Genomic DNA, 21021 nt, shown 5'->3' with positions numbered 1-21021 from the left:
ACAGCACTGTGGCGTAATGGTTAGCACTCTCGACTTGCAGCGTTGGGTCCCTGGTTCGAATTCCAGCCAGGGATAATCTGTACAGAGTTTGTATGTTCTCCCTATACCTGCCTTTCCTCCGGGCACTCCAGTTTCCTCCCACATCCCAAAAACATACAGATAAGTTAATTGGCTTCCCCTAAATTGGCCCTAGACTCGGATACATACACTACATGATACATACGACAATGGTGGGGATTAGATTGTGAGCCCCTGTAAGGGACAGTTTAGCGACAAGACAGTAAACTCTGTACAGCGCTACAGAAGATGTCAGTGCTATATAAATACTAAATAATAATACTGCTATCCCCTTCCCCTACTCGCTCCCAGCAGGATCCTTCTGGCATCTTTCCATACACAATCAATATTCAGACTGTAACACCGATAAAAATGCCAACGTTTTAAAAATTTTCATTAGATTTGATATTTACATTTAATCTAATATCTAATCTATTAAACTAATGGATATCTTAACACAGATCAAGTGGACTTGATCACTTCTAACAGATCAATTTTCAGTTAGATCAGATCAGTTTCCAATCACTTGCCATATCAGGCCCTTATTAGCATGAAATCTATCGAATTCCTGCTAACCAATCTGATCTGATTGATAAGATCAATCCAAAAATGGGTCAATTTTATAAACCAGTTCCTGGAAAACGATGTTTTAAAACGTCTTTTTTTGCACTGTTTAGTTCAAAACAGATGTTTTAAAACAATCTGTTTTGCAGGGAAAAGGATCAGGATTAACATATTAATCCGTGAGACATGTGCAAGGAACTTTTCACAGACTGAAAGACGAGGGCATGTAGATATGTGGTATCCAATCACAGAATTCTTAGGCCAGGTAGGTGCTTGAGAATGCATTAGATCAGGGGTAGGGAACCTATGGCTCGGGAGCCAGATGTGGCTCTTTTGATGGCTACATCTGGCTCAAAGTTAGGGGTTGATTCACTAAAGCTATGCACATAGTGCACGACAGGCGGGGGCCCCGAGCACTGCCATTGGTCGGGACCCCCAAACCAGCATGTAACACAATAGGGAAGTGCAGGTGAGCCCCAGAGCTGCCAGTACCAGTGGCAGAGTGCTGTCTGGGAGTGAGCAATCATTTTGTGTTTGGTAAGTTAAAGGAGTGATGTGGGCGAGTTCATGATGGTGGCAGCTCCTGGGCTCACCTGCACTCCCCTATTGTGTTACATACTGGTTTGGGGGTCCCGAGCAGTGGCAGTGCTCGGGGCACCCGCCTGTCATGCAGACTAGTTGTAATGTATTTACACTTCTTATTGGCTGACTGGCAGTCTGCGGACTATATATAAGTGTTCACTAAAGCTACATTGCTCAAACGGCGCAGCTTAATGTGACAGCGCAAGTTACATTTTCAAAGTAGGCATGCTACTGCTGTAGCATGCACTACTAACTTATTCGCACTCCCCCCAAAACGAACAGTCGCTCCAATTGTCCCACCCTGGATCCTGTCAGGTCCAGGGGCTTTGTAGGACAAGATCCCCACACTTTGATTGGCCCAATAGGCTGCCTGTCACTTGACAAGCAGCCTATTGGGCCAACGTGCAGGGATCTCGTCCTATAAAGTGAATCAACCACCAAGTCAGCTAGCTAATTGTACAAGCTGTTAGTCAGTATTTCTCCTGTCTGGCACTCAGGGAAATTGCTGATTTTGCTGAAACCCAAGAGAAGCTGAAGATGTGTCTGACACGTCCGCTGCCCGGAGGATCAACTGTGTACACAAATCTGTGTACACAAATCACCATGGCAACAGGGACAGCCCTCTGCTGCGCATGCACACTGTCCCAGTTTCAAACATATTGTATGGCTCCAATGGAATTACATTTTAAAATATGTAACGTTTATGGCTCTCAGCCAAAAAGGTTCCTGATCCCTGGATTAGATATACTGGCCAATAGATTTGTATGGCTGCACACAGCAATAAAATTTTCACATTACTAAAGTGGACCTGGTAGTATTTGCATGCTGCATTCTCCACAAGTACCTACAGAAACACAATGTAACCACCTACAAGCCATCCATGCTGTGGACTAGGACTCAGTGGTTTAAAGTCTAAAGTTCTGGCAGACCTGCAGCCTTCTGGGCCACATAATACTACCCTACTTGTGGTATAACCTGAAGTAGGCTGCCCCCTCACAAAACTCTGCTAGCCTGGCCTCCATGCAAAACCCCTCTCCACCCTACCTACCCTAACCCCCGCCCATAGGTCGGAGTTTCAGCGAAGGTAGAGTATCATCCCACTCTGCACCATGACACAGGAATGGGCCCTCTTAACCCACCGCTATTTTTACGACGCTGCTGTCTACCAAAGAAAAATATGCCCAATATGGTTCAGTAGAAGTAAACTGTGTTTTTTCCAGAACTGTAGTTTTTGATTGTTTCACCATTCCAGCATTTGACAATTTAATTGTCATTCCTCATTATATAACATGCAACTGTAATAATATATATATATAGTTACTAACGTGTATGTTACTCTGAATTTAATTGTTAAAGTGTGAAGGAGTCTGTACATTAATAAAATACAAAAAATATATATACAGTGGGTTGCAAAAGTATTCGGCCCCCTTGAAGTTTTCCACATTTTGTCATATTACTGCCACAAACATGAATCAATTTTATTGGAATTCCACATGAAAAAAGACCAACACAAAGCGGTGTACACATGAGAAGTGGAACGAAAATCATACAGGATTCCAAACATTTTTTACAAATAAATAACTGCAAAGTGGTGTGTGCATAATTATTCGGCCCCCTTTGATGTGAGTGAAGTCCCATAGACATTGCCTGATGAGTGCTAATGACTAAATAGAGTGCACCTGTGTGTAATCTAATGTCAGTAGTTATTGAGAAATTTAAAGCAGGCTTAGGCTACAAAAAGATTTCCAAAGCCTTGAACATCCCACGGAGCACTGTTCAAGAGATCATTCAGAAATGGAAGGAGTATGGCACAACTGTAAACCTACCAAGACAAGGCCATCCACCTAAACTCACAGGCCGAACAAGGAGAGCGCTGATCAGAAATGCAGTCAAGAGGCCCATGGTGACTCTGGACGGGCTGCAGAGATCTACAGCTCAGGTGGGAGACTCTGTCCATAGGACAACTATTAGTCATGCACTGTACAAAGTTGGCCTTTATGGAAGAGTGGCAAGAAGAAAGGCATTGTTAACAGAAAGCATAAGAAGTCCTGTGTGGAAGAAGGTGCACTGGTCAGATGAGACCAAAATGGAACTTTTTGGCCAAAATGCAAAACGCAATGTGTGGCGGAAAACTAACACTGCACATCACTCTGAACACACCATCCCCACTGCCAAATATGGTGGTGGCAGCATCATGCTCGGGGGGTGCATCTCTTCAGCAGGGACAGGGAAGCTGGTCACAGTTGATGGGAAGATGGATGGAGCCAAATACAGGGCAAACTTGGAAGAAAACCTCTTGGAGACTGCAAAAGACTTGAGACTGGGGCTGATGTTCACCTTCCAGCAGGACAATGACCCTAAACATAAAGACAGGGCAACAATGGAATGGTTTAAAACAAAACATATTCATGTGTTAGAATGGCCCAGTCAAAGTCCAGATCTAAATCCAATCGAGATCTGAAAACTGCTGTGCACAAACGCTGCCCATCTAATCTGACTGAGCTGGAGCTGTTTTGCACAGAAGAATGGGCAAGGATTTCAGTCTCTAGGTTGGAAAGCTGGTAGAGACATAGCCTAAAAGACTGGAAGCTGTAATTGCAGCAAAAGGTGGTTCTACAAAGTATTGACTCAGGGGGCTGAATAATTACGCACACCCCACTTTGCAGTTATTTATTTGTAAAAAATGTTCGGAATGATGTATGATTTTTGTTCCACTTCTCACATGTACACCACTTTGTATTGGTCTTTCACGTGGAATTCCAATAAAATTGATGCATGTTTGTGGCAGTAATATGACAAAATGTGGAAAACTTCAAGGGGGCCGAATACTTTTGCAACCCACTATATATATATATATATATTATATATATATATATATATATATATATATATATATACATACATACATACATACACACACACACACACACACACACACACACACACACACACACACACACACACACACACACACACACACACACACACACACACACACACACACACACACACACACACACACACACACACACACACACACACACACAGGTATGTGTCTTAAAGGGAAGGTTCAAGCAAAATAAAAATATGAGTTTCACTTACCTGGGGCTTCTACCAGCCCCAGGCAGCCATCCTGTGCCCGTGTAGTCACTCACTGCTGCTCCAGTCCCCCGCTGGCAGCTTGCCGACCTCGGAGGTCGGCGGGACGCATTGTGCGTAATGCATAATGCATAAAAATGTATGCGTTAATGTTCCTGCACTAGTGGGAATGCGTAAAAATGTACGCAATGCGTCCCGCCGACCTCCGAGGTCAGCAAGCTGCCAGCGGGGGACTGGAGCAGCAGTGAGTGACTACGAGGGCACAGGATGGCTGCCTGGGGCTGGTAGAAGCCCCAGGTAAGTGAAACTCATTTTTTTATTTTGCTTGGACATTCCATTCCCTTTAAACAACGCCTCACTATTGTGTGCTGGTTGCTGGGTAAGGGTGCTGCTGCGATCACAGATTTCTCCCTGGAAAGACTGCAGAATGACTCTTATCTGCTGATTGGTGGTAAATGCTAGCAGATGATGATACAACACAATAGGCACGTACACCAGTTGTTCCACCAGGTTTCTACATTTTTTTTTACTGTATTACGTTCCTGCTTGACAGCTGTGTGCAAATTCTGTATAGTAAATTTTACATATGGCCCAGCAGTGCCAGGATTTACAGGTTTGCACAATTTAAAGGACAACTGAAGTGAGAAGAATATGGAGGCTGTCATATTTATTTTTGCTGGTCTATTTGGCTGTAGTAATGTCTGAATAATACCAGAAACAAGCATGCAGCTAATCTTGTCAGATCTAGCAATAATGTCAGAAACCTCTGATCTGCTGCATGCTTGTTCAGGGTCTATGGCTAAAGGTATTAGAGGCAGAGGATCAGAAGGACAGCCAGGCAACTGGTATTGTTTAAAAGAAAATAAATATGGCAGCCTCCGTATCCCTCTTGCTTCAGTTGCTTGAGTTGTCCTTTAAACATGGCATGATAGACTTTCATCTTTTCATGTTGTTGGTGTACTTTCAAGCCTTCACCTTCTATAGGCAACTACAGTGTGTCCTAAGAGTTAACTGGGGGAGGAGCCACAGAGAACAGAATGATGCCCTGGAATCTGACAAAATGGCGCCGGTGGTGACAACATCCACGAAGCAAAGAGGCGGCCTGAGCACGGAAAGTCAAGGACTTGCATAGGGTCATTTCTGAACATTCACAGTACCTTGTCTATAATGCTATAGACAGATGTATTGTAATTATGAACATGAATGAGAGTATTGAAATAAAACCAAAAAACTTGGCCTTTAAAGTGGACCTGAACTTAGAACTCCTCTCTGCTCTAAAAGACAGGCAACAGCATAACAACCTTTAAACAAAAAAAACATTTCTTTGTTACAGCTGATACAAATCCTAAAATAAATCTGCAGTTTGTACTTCCTGCTTTTATGGAAGCAGACATATTGTTAACATCCTGTGCTTTCAAATCAGCTTATCTGCCATCTCTGCCATGGCAGTCATGTGACACAGGGGAGATATCAATTACAATTTGTGATTAGACACAGATAAGGCGGAATTAGACAAGCTAATCTCTCTAAATACATACAGGGTTCATTTCTTTATGTTTTCCTTCTGTCCTGTGCAAGAGTTCAGGTCCACTTTAAATTTCAGTGGTCTTTTATGTGGCAGACAAGTTCTACTGGGCCCTACTGAGTCACGTGGCAGTAAAGTTCATTGAACTCACACAGGAAGTCCGAGCTGTTGAAAGTCTCATTATGCCTGTTTGAATGGTGAAAATATTAAGAAAGTAATAAAAATGAACTAAGCCACAAGCCATGTGCACAGGAAAACACACAGGTGCTCTGTTTACACTAGACTCCTTGCTCATGGTAATTTGTTGGTCAATCACTCTTTCACAGATTAACCAAGGGGCTGAATTACCTGCATTTGGACAGGATCCGCCTGACAGTGGATTGATTGAGTCCTAACTCTATAGAAAAAGCTTTGTAACCTTTTACAGCCTGATGAGCATCAATACCTGCTTGTCCAAAGCTCTCAGGAATCTCCTTTGTTGGAGCCATGACACACTTCCACAAAGCAGTGCTGTGAAGAACAGACCTGGATGGTAAAGAAACACAAAAGCACTTTGTAGACTGAAATTCCTGGGAGAAGAATCACTAGATACAAAGACTGGTTCCTTTTAACATGCAGCAACAGTGCTACCTGTGCTTTGTTAGGAACACACGGTTGCTATGTGTTCCTCCAGAAACTGGATAGGTAAGTGTGACTTTGTTCCACTGTGCTAATACTCTACAGAGGCAACAGGGAGAGCAGAATTAGCAGGGGGACACCTGAGGGGCCGTCAGCGACTCTAGCTCACCCCGCATAGACACCATCACGCCCCGCCCCCTTTTGACTGCCCGTAACCTGTTCTGTTTGATCAGTAATGTCGTTCGATTTCAGACAGAAATCAATAAAAATTAAGATCAGGCGGCATGTTGGGGCATCAATCCTTTGTAAATTCCATCACAGTGCAGAAATCTGCTGAGTAATATTGCATAGTATTCAAACTTGCGGAGAAAAAACACAGGGAAACCGGGAGCGAAATCAGGCGCAATATCGTTAGGTTACCACCAGAATATAGGTATAGAATAGGAGCATACCTCCCATCTTTTTGAGATGAGAAAGACGGACACTTAAGCCACACCCCTGCCACACCCCTGATCACACCGCCAACATACCCCTAGTCATGAATACCATAGAGATTTCATAAGAAAAATTTGCTGTTTTATAACTCAAAGGACACTGGTCCTTTCTATCCTGGTTCATTTTCCTTCATATTAACTGTTGAAAATTAGAAATATGTTAATTTAAAAGATGGGAATAAAGTTTAGAGTCAATCAAACACATTTTCAGTTGAGAAATACAAAAAGTTACATAGAACGAGGGACAAAGTCCTGAAAGAGGAACAAAGGAGGAAGAAAGAGGGACAGAGGGACTGGGTTCCCAAAGAGGGACTGTCCCTCCAAAAGAGGGACAGTTGGGAGCTATATAGTAGATATTCTCACAAGGTCGGGTTGCTGTAAGAAGCAACCACTTGTTACAGCATATGGAGAAGTACCGTCCCCACTCGGCCTTGAATTAAATGGTGGTCGCAGCTCCAAAAAGTATTTTCCACTCTAGGAGTTTTCTCCTCAAGCTAATCCCCTAGTAGTAATAGGTAAGTAAGAGAACAATTTAACAGCAAGAGCCGCTTTCCTCAGGTTAATAATAGAGTTGGGCCGAACCTCCGATTTAAGGTTCGCGAACCTGGTTCGCGAACTTCCGCGGAAGGTTCGGTTCGCGTTAAAGTTCGCGAACCGCAATAGACTTCAATGGGGATGCGAACTTTGAAAAAAAAAAAATAATTATGCTGGCCACAAAACTGATGAAAAAGATGTTTCAAGGGGTCTAACACCTGGAGGGGGGCATGGCGGAGTGGGATACATGCCAAAAGTCCCCGGGAAAAATCTGGATTTGACGCAAAGCAGCGTTTTAAGGGCAGAAATCACATTGAATGCTAAATGACAGGCCTAAAGTGCTTTAAAACATCTTGCATGTGTATACATCAATCAGGTAGTGTAATTAAGGTACTGCTTCACACTGACACACCAAACTCACCGTGTAACGCACCGCAAACAGCTGTTTGTGTAGTGACGGCCGTGCTGGACTGGTGCGCACCATGGCGAGAGTGCAGGTTTTGGTGGCTTTACAGCCCATATGGTCGCCTGGCTGATGTAGCTGAATGACAGAACAGTGACTGTCCAGCTGATCAAATTTGGTCTGACCACAATGAAGCAACGACCTTATTATCTTTTGTGTGCCCCCCGAGACACTCATCTAGGCGCCGGTCATTGCTTCATTGTGATACGCAAGCCCCTTCACCACGGCAAGGTAATGATCACGAAGGGGAATGGGCGCATGTACATGCCTTTTCTTTTGTTGTTGCAGCTGCCCGCAGTGCAGCCAGAAAAATTAGGCAGTCATGTACACGCACCAGAAAAATTATTACAGCGGCCGCTGCTAGCAGCGGCCTAAAAAATTCAGCAATCCGCCTGGAGTCCCGGACCCTGTTGGTGGTGGCGGAGAAGGTAGTCAAGCGGCCTGCAGGCAGACATGCTGTGTGGAGGGACTGGGAGCGACTTAGTCTTCTTGGGGCAGGCCAGGCAGCCAGTCACACGGCGTGCAGGCAGAGATGCTGTGTGTGCGGGGACTGACTTAGTCTTGGGGCGGGCAGCAGCCCTCCGGGATCCATGCCTCATTCATTTTGATAAAGGTGAGGTACTTAACACTTTTGTGACTTAGGCGACTTCTCTTCTCTGTGACAATGCCTCCAGCTGCGCTGAAGGTCCTTTCTGACAGGACGCTTGCGGCAGGGCAGGAGAGAAGTTGGATGGCAAATTGGGACAGCTCTGGCCACAGGTCAAGCCTGCGCACCCAGTAGTTCAAGGGTTCCTCATCGCTGTTCACAGCAGTGTCTACATCCACACTTAAGGCCAGGTAGTCGGCTACCTGCCGTTCCAGGCGTTGGTGGAGGGTGGATCCGGAAGGGCTACGGCGAGGCGTTGGACTAAAGAACGTCCGCATGTCCGACATCACCATGAGATCGCTGGAGCGTCTTGTCTTTGACTGCGTGGACACGGGAGGAGGATTAGTGGCAGTGGTACCTTGCTGGCGTTGTGCTGTCACATCACCCTTAAAGGCATTGTAAAGCATAGTTGACAGCTGGTTCTGCATGTGCTGCATCCTTTCCACCTTCCGGTGAGTTGGTAACAGGTCCGCCACTTTGTGCCTGTACCGAGGGTCTAGTAGTGTGGCCACCCAGTACAGCTCATTCCCCTTGAGGTTTTTTATACGGGGGTCCCTCAACAGGCAGGACAGCATAAAAGACGACATCTGCACAAAGTCGGATCCAGTACCCTCCATCTCCTCTTGCTCTTCCTCAGTGACGTCACGTAAGTCAACCTCCTCCCCCCAGCCGCGAACAATACCACGGGAAGGTTGAGCAGCACAAGCCCCTTGCGACGCCTGCTGCGGTTGTTCTCCTGCCGCTGTCCCCTCCTCCTCCTCCCCCAAAGAAACACCTTGCTCATCATCCTCTGAGTCTGACTCGTCTTCTGCACACGACTTCTCTTATTCCTCCTCCTCCCCCCTCTGTGCTGCCGCAGGTGTTGAGGAAACAGCTGGGTCTGATGAAAATTGGTCCCATGCCTGTTCCTGCCGTAACGGTTCCTGGTCACACTCATTCACAGCTTCATCCGCCACTCTACGCACAGCACGCTCCAAGAAGTAAGCGTAGGGAATTAAGTCGCTGATGGTGCCCTCACTGCGGCTCACCAGGTTGGTCACCTCCTCAAACGGCCGCATGAGCCTGCATGCATTTTTCATCAGTGTCCAGTTGTCGGGCCAGAACATCCCCATCTTCCCAGACTGTTTCATTCTACTGTAGTTGTAGAGGTAGTGGGTCACGGCTTTCTTCTGTTCTAGCAGGCGGGAGAACATGAGCAGGGTCGAGTTCCAGCGAGTCGGGCTATCGCAAATGAGGCGTCTCACCGGCATGTTGTTTTTGCGCTGAATTTCTGCAAAGCGTGCCATGGCTGTGTAAGACCGCCTCAAATGCCCACAGAACTTCCTGGCCTGCTTCAGGACATTCGCTAAGCCAGGGTACTTTGCCACAAATCTTTGAACCACTAGATTCATGACATGTGCCATGCAGGGTATGTGTGTCAGCTTCCCCATATGCAAAGCGGCAAGCAGATTGCTGCCGTTGTCGCACACCACGTTGCCTATCTCCAGGTGGTGCGGGGTCAGCCACTCATCCACCTGTTTCTTAAGAGCAGCCAGGAGAGCTGCTCCAGTGTGACTCTCCGCTTTGAGACAAGACATGTCTAAGATGGCGTGACACCGTCGTACCTGGCATGCAGCATAGGCCCTGCGGAGCTGGGGCTGTGTAGCTGGAGAGGAGAACTGCCACTCAGCCAAGGAGGAGGAGGACAGCGAAGAGCATGTAGCAGGAGGAGAGGAGGTGGCAGGAGGCCTGCCTGCAAGCCGTGGAGGTGTCACAATTTGGTCCGCTGCGCCCTGCTTGCCATCGTTCACCACCAGGTTCACCCAATGGGCTGTGTACGTAATGTAGCGGCCCTGCCCGTGCTTGGCAGACCAGGCATCCGTGGTCAGGTGTACCCTTGACCCAACGCTCTTCGCAAGAGATGACACCACTTGCCTCTCAACTTCACGGTGCAGTTGGGGTATGGCCTTTCTCGAAAAATAAGTGCGGCCTGGCATCTTCCACTGCGGTGTTCCGATGGCCACAAATTTACGGAAGGCCTCAGAGTCCACCAGCCGGTATGGTAACAGCTGCCGAGCTAACAGTTCTGCCACGCCAGCTGTCAGACGCCGGGCAAGGGGGTGACTGGCCGAAATTGGCTTCTTCCGCTCAAACATTTCCTTCACGGACACCTGACTGCTGCTGTGGGCAGAGGAGCAGGAACCGCTCAAGGGCAGAGGCGGAGTGGAGGAGGGTGCCTGTGAAGGTGGAAGGGAGAAAGCGGCAGAAGCAGATAATGCACCTGTTGGAGGAGGAAGAGGAGGAGGGTGGCTTTGCTTTTGTGTGCTGCTGCTGCTTTTGCTCAGGTGGCCATCCCATTGCTGTTTGTGCCTTTTCTCCAGGTGCCTTCGTAAGGCACTTGTCCCTACGTGAGTGTTGGCCTTTCCACGGCTCAATTTTTGTTGGCAGAGCAAACAGATGGCTTTGGTCCGATCTGAGGCACACACATTAAAAAATTTCCACACCGCTGAGCCACCCTGGGATGTGGGCACTATGGGGACCTCAGCAGCTGATGCTGAAGGGCAAGTTGGCTGGCTGTACATAGGTGGCGATACATGGTGCCGGACTCTGCCACCAGCTGTTTCTGACGAAGAGCTGCCCCAGCTTCTTTCAGCAACTTCTCGCCTCCTACTACTCTCTGACTCCCCCTCTGAACTGTCCCCCTCTTCATCTCCTCTATTGGGAACATACAGAGGATCCCTATCATCGTCATCATCGTAGTCATCCTGCCCAGCTTCGCTTGACTCAGAAAAATCCAAACATGCACCATCAGTAGGTCCTTCATCCTCCTTACAAGTTACATCCATAGTGTTGCCGCGTAACGCAGACATATGAGCTGGTGAAAATTAATCTGGCTGTAACAACAATGGCTGTGCATCAGTGATTTCACCACCAAATAATTCTTGCGAAGTGTCAAATGCAGCGGAAGTGGTGCTAGTAGTAGCGCTGGTGGCTGAGCAAGATGAGGTGTTCTGTGTCGCTAAATACTCAACCACGTCCTGACAATCTTGGGACGTGATGGGACGTGCCTTCTTCCGAGCACTGTACTGTGGGCCAGGTCCACACGAAATTACATTTACACGACCTCGCGCAGACCTGCCGGGTGGCCTTCCTCTGGCTCTGGCACTACCTCTTCCTCTACCTGTTTTGTCCATATTGGGTATGCACGGAGTGGTATATCACACTGCGTGCACTCACGTAGGTAGGTGGGTTCACTTAACTGCACAGGTATGCGCACTGATGCGGTGGGTTCACTGAACAGTACAGGTATACAGTGGCGGGTTCACTGAACACAACAGGTATGCAGTGGCGGGTTCACTGAACAGGTATACAGTGGCGGGTCCACTGAACAGAACAGGTATGCAGTGGCCGGTTCACTGAACAGAACAGGTATACAGTGGCGGGTTCACAGAACAGGTATGCAGTGGCAGGTTCACTGAACACAACAGGTATGCAGTGGCGGGTTCACTAAACAGGTATACAGTGGCGGGTCCACTGAACAGAACAGGTATGCAGTGGCGGGTTCACCAAACAGGTATACAGTGGCAGGTCCACTGAACAGAACAGGTATGCAGTGGCGGGTTCACTGAACAGAACAGGTATGCAGTGGCGGGTTCACTAAACAGGTATACAGTGGCGGGTCCACTGAACAGAACAGGTATGCAGTGGCGGGTTCACTAAACAGGTATACAGTGGCAGGTCCACTGAACAGAACAGGTATGCAGTGGCGGGTCCACTGAACAGAACAGGTATGCAGTGGCGGGTTCACTAAACAGGTATACAGTGGCGGGTCCACTGACCAGAACAGGTATGCAGTGGCGGGTTCACTGAACAGAACAGGTATGCAGTGGCGGGTTCACTAAACAGGTATACAGTGGCAGGTCCACTGAACAGAACAGGTATGCAGTGGCGGGTTCACTGAACAGAACAGGTATGCAGTGGCGGGTTCACTAAACAGTACAGGTATACAGTGGCGGGTTCACTGAACACAACAGGTATGCAGTGGCGGGTTCACTGAACAGGTATACAGTGGCGGGTTCACTGAACAGAACAGGTATGCAGTGGCGGGTTCACTAAACAGGTATACAGTGGCGGGTCCACTGAACAGAACAGGTATGCAGTGGCGGGTTCACTAAACAGGTATACAGTGGCAGGTCCACTGAACAGAACAGGTATGCAGTGGCGGGTTCACTGAACAGAACAGGTATGCAGTGGCGGGTTCACTAAACAGGTATACAGTGGCAGGTCCACTGAACAGAACAGGTATGCAGTGGCGGGTTCACTGAACAGAACAGGCATGCAGTGGCGGGTTCACTAAACAGTACAGGTATACAGTGGCGGGTTCACTGAACACAACAGGTATGCAGTGGCGGGTTCACTGAACAGGTATACAGTGGCGGGTTCACTGAACAGGTATGCAGTGGTGGGTTCACAGAACAGGTATGCAGTGGCAGGTTCACTGAACAGGTATGCAGTGGCAGGTTCACCGAACAGGTATGCAGTGGTGGGTTCACTGAACAGGTATGCAGTGGTGGGTTCACTGAACAGGTATACAGTGGCGGGTCCACTGAACAGAACAGGTATACAGTGGCAGGTCCACTGAACAGAACAGGTATGCAGTGGCGGGTTCACTGAACAGAACAGGTATGCAGTGGCGGGTTCACTAAACAGTACAGGTATACAGTGGCGGGTTCACTGAACACAACAGGTATGCAGTGGCGGGTTCACTGAACAGGTATACAGTGGCGAGTCCACTGAACAGAACAGGTATGCAGTGGCCGGTTCACTGAACAGAACAGGTATACAGTGGCGGGTTCACAGAACAGGTATGCAGTGGCAGGTTCACTGAACACAACAGGTATGCAGTGGCGGGTTCACTAAACAGGTATACAGTGGCGGGTCCACTGAACAGAACAGGTATGCAGTGGCGGGTTCACTGAACAGTACAGGTATACAGTGGCGGGTTCACTGAACACAACAGGTATGCAGTGGCGGGTTCACTAAACAGGTATACAGTGGCAGGTCCACTGAACAGAACAGGTATGCAGTGGCGGGTTCACTGAACAGAACAGGTATGCAGTGGCGGGTTCACTAAACAGTACAGGTATACAGTGGCGGGTTCACTGAACACAACAGGTATGCAGTGGCGGGTTCACTGAACAGGTATACAGTGGCGGGTTCACTGAACAGGTATGCAGTGGTGGGTTCACAGAACAGGTATGCAGTGGCAGGTTCACTGAACAGGTATGCAGTGGTGGGTTCACAGCACAGGTATGCAGTGGTGGGTTCACTGAACAGGTATGCAGTGGTGGGTTCACAGCACAGGTATGCAGTGGTGGGTTCACAGCACAGGTATGCAGTGGTGGGTTCACAGAACAGGTATGCAGTGGTGGGTTCACAGCACAGGTATGCAGTGGTGGGTTCACAGCACAGGTATGCAGTGGTGGGTTCACAGCACAGGTATGCAGTGGTGGGTTCACAGAACAGGTATGCAGCCAGACAGGAACAAGTTAAGCCTAACTAATCTTTCCCTGAGAGACAGTCTGCAGCAGCTCGCCCTACTCTCACTAACGCAGGCAGCACACGAGTGACCGTAATGGCCGCCGCTGCCTGCCTTATATAAGGGGGGGTGGGGCTCCAGGGGCTAGTGTAGCCTAATTGGCTACACTGGGCCTGCTGACTGTGATGTAGAGGGTCAAAGTTGACCCTCCATGTGCATTATGGGGCGAACCGAACTTCCGCAAAGGTTCGCCTGCGGGACGCGAACGCGAACCACGGAAGTTCGCATGGAACCGTTCGCAGGCGAACCGTTCGGCCCAACTCTAGTTAATAACCTTGCCTCTATTACAGAGTACATAAGCCTCAGGCACCACGCGGCTCACGTACTCTGTGATAGAGGCACCGTTATTGACCCGAGGAAGCAACTGTTGCCTGAAACGTGTTGTCGAAAGTGCACAATAAAATTTTGAATTTTATCCAGAAATCTACAATCTTTTTTGACTGAAGCATCCTAGATGTAGGTGAATCATATTAATTAAAAATATCTACAGGGAGTGCAGAATTATTAGGCAAATGAGTATTTTGACCACATCATACTCTTTATGCATGTTGTCTTACTCCAAGCTGTATAGGCTCAAAAGCCTACTACCAACTAAGCATATTAGGTGATGTGCATCTCTGTAATGAGAAGGGGTGTGGTCTAATGACATCAACACCCTATATCAGGTGTGCATAATTATTAGGCAACTTCCTTTCCTTTGGCAAAATGGGTCAAAAGAAGGACTTGACAGGCTCAGAAAAGTCAAAAATAGTGAGATATCTTGCAGAGGGATGCGGCACTCTTAAAATTGCAAAGCTTCTGAAGCGTGATCATCGAACAATCAAGCGTTTCATTCAAAATAGTCAACAGGGTGGAAAAACCAAGGCGCAAAATAACTGCCCATGAACTGAGAAAAGTCAAGCGTGCAGCTGCCAAGATGCCACTTGCCACCAGTTTGACCATATTTCAGAGCTGCAACATCACTGGAGTGCCCAAAAGCACAAGGTGTGCAATACTCGGAGACATGGCCAAGGTAAGAAAGGCTGAAAGACGACCACCACTGAAAAAGACAAACAAGCTGAAACGTCAAGACTGGGCCAAGACATATCTCAAGACTGATTTTTCTAAGGTTTTATGGACTGATGAAATGAGAGTGAGTCTTGATGGGCCAGATGGATAGGCCCGTGGCTGGATTGGTAAAGGGCAGAGAGCTCCAGTCCGACTCAGACGCCAGCAAGGTGGAGGTGGAGTACTGGTTTGGGCTGGTATCATCAAAGATGAGCTTGTGGAGCCTTTTCGGGTTGAGGATGGAGTCAAGCTCAACTCCCAGTCCTACTGCCAGTTTCTGGAAGACATCTTCTTCAAGCAGTGGTACAGGAAGAAGTCTGCATCCTTCAAGAAAGACATGATTTTCATGCAGGACAATGCTCCATCACACGCGTCCAAGTACTCCACAGCGTTGCTGGCAAGAAAGGGTATAAAAGAAGAAAAACTAATGACATGGCCTCCTTGTTCACCAGATCTGAACCCCATTGAGAACCTGTGGTCCATCATAAAATGTGAGATTTACAAGGAGGGAAAACAGTACACCTCTCTGAACAGTGTCTGGGAGGCTGTGGTTGCTGCTGCACGCAATGTTGATGGTGAACAGATCAAAACACTGACAGAATCCATGGATGGCAGGCTTTTGAGTGTCCTTGCAAAGAAAGGTGGCTATATTGGTCACTGATTTGTTTTTGTTTTGTTTTTGAATGTCAGAAATGTATATTTGTGAATGTTGAGATGTTATATTGGTTTCACTGGTAAAAATAAATAATTGAAATGGGTATATATTTTTTTTTTGTTAAGTTGCCTAATAATTATGCACAGTAATAGTCACCTGCACACACAGATATCCCCCTAAAATAGCTAAAACTAAAAATAAATTAAAAATTACTTTCAAAAATATTCAGCTTTGAGATTAATGAGTTTTTTTGGGTTCATTGAGAACATGGTTGTTGTTCAATAATAAAATTATTCCTCAAAAATACAACTTGCCTAATAATTCTGCACTCCCTGTAGTGTTATCTACCCTTTTTAATGCATATACTGTATACGATTTTTTTTTTTCACATCGGCTGCCTCCAGCTACTCTAGTGTAATATTGCATAGTGTATGGTCACCTTCAAGCCTCGTACACATGCTAGATGTTTCCTGGGCAAGGTGGCTGGTCAGGACCACCTCTCCCGAGAATATAGCTTGTCTACTGTGGCCCCCAATTCCCCTCAGTGCATCAGCAAGCAATCAGACCAGTAGATCATATTAGTTGAGCACAGGCCAAGTTCATTGTTCTCATACTCACCATGCCAACTCCATTGTGTGCTGCGCAGTCAAACCCCTTACCTCTCCATAGCAACGGGAACACCTTTCTAGCCCACAGGCTAATGGCACGTCTATACAGAATCGGCCCCAAACTGTAAACTCAGGGAATCGAGTCCTGATTCCTACCAGGCGACAGTCCTTATACCTGTATACCGTGCTTAGTTTGTCTGCACAGGACAAGAGGCTTTGTTATGGTTCAGGATCTTTTCTATTCTGGTATACATGAAAAATGCAGTTTCAGCCTCTCTATTGAGTAGAGAAGAGATGGGGAAGGGTTAAATAATAAGTGAAAGGTCAGAATGACACCTTCTTTTTCCTGCCTTTTTAAAGGATACCTAAACTCTAATTAAAATGTCAAAATGACGCCCTGTGTGTGTGTGTGTGTGTGTGTGTGTGTGTGTGTGTGTGTGTGTGTGTGTGTGTGTGTGTGTGTGTGGGGAGGTGCGCATAGGTTTACCGCTCCTCCCGATGCTCGTTGTCTTCTACGGTTCACCCGCTGTACCTCCCATTACTCATTTCTTTGTCAGCGCCCTTTGACCCGGACATACTGCAATGCGCAAGCGCAGTATATGTCCTATTGGACTGCCTGTGACCGTGCTCACCAGGGACCAGTATACAGTATGCCAGCGTGAGGACGTACTCAGCGTGCCCACGCTCCACCAGCGAGGGTGATCACAGGCAGCCCATAGGACATACTGCACATGCGCAGCCCAGTATGTCCGGGTCAAAAGGTGGCCGACCAGGATATGGGTATTAGAAGGCACAGTGGGAGAACTGTAGAAGACGCCAGACCACGGGAAGGTGCGGTAAGCCTACGCGCACCTCCCTTCTCAAACACTGGGCGTCATTTTGACATATCAGTTAGAGCGTAGGTATCCTTTAAGACAATTCAGATTAGTGACACGTAAGGCCATGTCACTAGCATCTAAACGCTGCAATTAGACATCAGTACACATAGCTCCCAACTGTCCCTTTTTTTGGAGAGACAGTCCCTCTTTAGGAACCATGTTCCTTTTTTTCTCTCTCATTTGTCCCTCTTTCAGGACTGATGTACAGATATATGTAAATATATGTATTTTTCTACTAAACAATGTAATTAATTGACCCTAACTTTATTCCCATCCTTTAAATTGATACATTTCTTATTTTCAAATGTTAATATGAAGGAAAATGAACCAGGATAGAAAGGACCAGTGTGCTTTGAATTATAAAACAACATACTTACGAAATCTTTATGGTATGTGTGCCTCCGTGCTGGGGGCGTGATTAGAGGTGTGGTGGAGGCGTGGCTTAAATGTCCCGCTTTCTTATATGAAAAAGTGGGGAGGTATGCAGTACAATTTAATGGAGTTGCCAGCAACTGCAACTAGTAACTACTATTAGTGATTAGTTGTTGAGACTAGTTGCAAACAAGGCAATGTCGTGTGTGTGTGACCGTACAGTCATGTACATGTAGAATCAGCACGGGAGCTTTGCGCACTGTTAAAGAGGCACCATAACGACATCTAAACAATGAGGATATTATTCCATTTTTACATTAAATGAGCGTGGTTTCAACATCAGAGATACTTCCTATAGCTACTGTATATATTGCCGTCTGTTGTAAGTAACCCCACCCTCCCAGTGATGCATAGCCTAGGGGCTGATAAGATATGAAGAACTCTCACCCTCAAAGCATTCTGGGAGAAGAGATATATTTTGAACAGGCTTTGGGATTCTCAGAAATGATCATTCTGCAGTGATACATTTCAGAGTATAAATCAGGGAGAGGAAACATTTTACAATGGGCAATTTTATTCATTACTTTCTTTTCACTACATTTCCTCTTTAAGGCCTGAAACCCAATAGGAGCGCTTTTCTGAGTGCTTTGCGATTTTAAAACTCTTGCTAATGTAATGCTATGGGTGTGATCCCACTTGAGCGATGTGATTTTATAAAAAAAAAACCATAGCATTGCATTAAGCAAGAGCTTTTTCAAATCACTAGTGCTTAGAAAAGGCTGCTAGTGGGTTTCTGGCCTAATCTTGTTAAAATGTACCAATAAGTTGTTCTTTTAAAATTAATAAAAAGAATTTATAAAAAAAAAAATGTACCAATTAGAATCCGTACCTCCATTACACGTCCTAGCAAACCACCAAAGTGAAATACTCGTATTGCTCTACCTCAATAACAGTGACTGGCAGACATGCACAAAGAGATCCAAAATATCGCAGGCAATTGTGAAACTGAGCGCAACACTCAGTGTGAGCAAGTCCTGAAACACAATTCTCCGTTCTCTAAGGGCTCGTTTCCACTATTGCGGTGCGGAATCGCCTGGATTCCACCGCTGATGAAATCGCATGCGGATGCGATTCCGCATGCGTTTTTTGCCATAGGTGAGGGTATATGTGATTTTAACCATGTCACTGCCTGTGTGAATTTACATTGGTACCTATGCGAATTCGCGGCAAAAAACGCATGGGAAAAAAACGCATGCGATTTCCCTATTAAATACATTATGTGCGATTCGCCTGCATTCCACACGCAGGCGAATTCTGCAGGGTGTTCCGTGCAGATTTTCTCTGCACAATAAAACGCTCCCGCAGACGCATAAGTGGAAACAGGCCCATTCACTTATATTGTCTATGCGAATCCGCATACGCAAGACACATGCGGATTCGCGATAGTGGAAACGGGGCCTAAAACACTCAGGAGCCGTTTATCAACACAGCTGCTTGACCATCGCCTTATTTTACTTGGCACATGTTTTGATAAATGATGCCGTCTGTATCATAATGTGAGTTTAAGCAAACTTTACCAGAAATTTTGAGACCTCCAGCTGTAGTAAAGTAAATCTAAAGGAATTATGCTAAGGACATCAGTGGTTGCCAGTGAAGTTCAATCCTTCTGAGTCCAGTATGAAAAATTGAGCCTTATGTAAAGATTACAAGTAATTTACACGTCACATTCAAAATAATGGTATATATTATTTTGTTCAAGTCAGACATAGAGATGATCTGTTATTCAACCAAATGTTTCCTCCAGGAGAATGCATAAAAAAAAAGGTGTGAACACTGATCAGGTGATGGGTTGCTAAGGCTGGTTTCACACTGGAAACCAGCGTCAGTGATGTGGTGCGTCGCACAGTCAAAAACAGGCCTCCAGGGAACACCGCGGTATTGTGTGGTGTTCCCTGTCTGGCCATTGGCCACGCAGGAAGTGATGCGCGCTTGCCATAACTTCCTGCTTTGGGTTGGCGGAAGTGTATTGTTAAAGAAAATCTGTAATGAAAAAAACTCCCCTGGTGGGTACTCCCCTCAGGTGGGGGAAGCCTCCAGATCCTATTGAGGCTTCCCCTGTCCTCCTCGGTCCTACGGCAGCAGAGAAAGTCCTCCCGGAGCGGCGGCGATGTAAATATTTACCTTTTGGCTCCAGCGCAGTATCCGCTCTTCCCACGGAGATAGGCTAAAATAGCCGATCTCCGTCGGGCCGCTCTACTGCGCAGGCCTCCTGCGCCTGCGCAGTAGAGCGGACCCGACAGAGATCGGCTATTTTCGCCTATCTCCGTCAGAAGAGCCGCAACAGCACCCCCGCTGGAGCCCAAAAAGGTAAATATTGCACAGGCTGTCGGATTTGTCGGATGTGCATTCTGGGGGCTGCAGCGAGACCGCCGTGGGACACAGGAGGATGGGAGAAGCCTCGATAGGGTCCAGAGGCTTCCCCCTACTGAGGCGAGTACCCCCCAGGGGAACTTTTTTCAGTACAGGTTTTCTTTAAAATACTCATGCTTGCCGTGACGTCGCGTCTGTGATTTTTTTTTTTTAACATCTATGCGTCACCATAGACTGACATGACTTCCGGGCCGACGCAGATCGCTGCAGAGTCCGTGTGGAAACGTAGATCTGGCCCTGCGCCAGGGATGCGGCAAAAATGTCGATTCCGTAACATCGCAGTATGAAAGTCTCCATAGACTTTCATTGCATGACTGTGGGGTGAAGTAAAAATACCGCACCACCTCAGTGTGAAAGGGCCCTTAGTCTCTGATTGGCTAGTAATGATCATTTGATCATGTGTCTCTTTTGCTTCCTGCCAGACATGACCAATGCCAGCCAATCACAGATATGCAAATCTATCACCTGATAAAACCAATCATCTGTGTTTCCATTAATTCTCTTTGAGGAGAGCTTCTGTATAAATAAACTGATCACCTCTGGTTATAAGTGAATTTCCTGTTATTCAGCTTTGTCCCCCTTCCCCTGTATAGAGTAAATAGAGAATATATGTGAGAATTTTTTTAAAAAAAACGATTCAGATACCTTGCTATGAAGTACACAATTGGAGTCACGTGACCTCAGCAGAGCTCAGTGTAGCTTCTGTTTGCTCCAGAATTCTTCCTCTCGCTCTGATTGTTGCCTGGTTTCCACAGTCCTAAGCAGAAAGCAATTATGTGACCAAACTCAAAAATACCATATTTAGGCTAAGTTCATACTATGCACACTGCATAAGGCTTTCACTATATTGCGGACACTTTGCAGGTTAAAC

General features: G+C 46.7%; 1 protein-coding gene across 1 annotated transcript in view; it reads right to left on the bottom strand.

Moving 5' to 3' along the window:
* Positions 1–20812, bottom strand: part of LOC137528849 (nesprin-2-like) — a 132577-nt gene extending 111765 nt beyond the window's left edge. The window contains exons 1-2 of the mRNA XM_068250518.1: positions 20796–20812; positions 6273–6352 (exon numbers count right to left, since the gene is read on the bottom strand). The gene's annotated coding sequence lies outside the window, so the exon portion shown is untranslated. The remainder of the gene's footprint in view (positions 1–6272; positions 6353–20795) is intronic.
* Positions 20813–21021: the final 209 nt, after the last annotated feature.

Source organism: Hyperolius riggenbachi, chromosome 8, assembly GCF_040937935.1.
Source record: "Hyperolius riggenbachi isolate aHypRig1 chromosome 8, aHypRig1.pri, whole genome shotgun sequence".
Classification (NCBI taxonomy): Eukaryota; Metazoa; Chordata; class Amphibia; order Anura; family Hyperoliidae; genus Hyperolius; species Hyperolius riggenbachi.
This window is presented reverse-complemented; position numbering and strand designations above follow the sequence as displayed.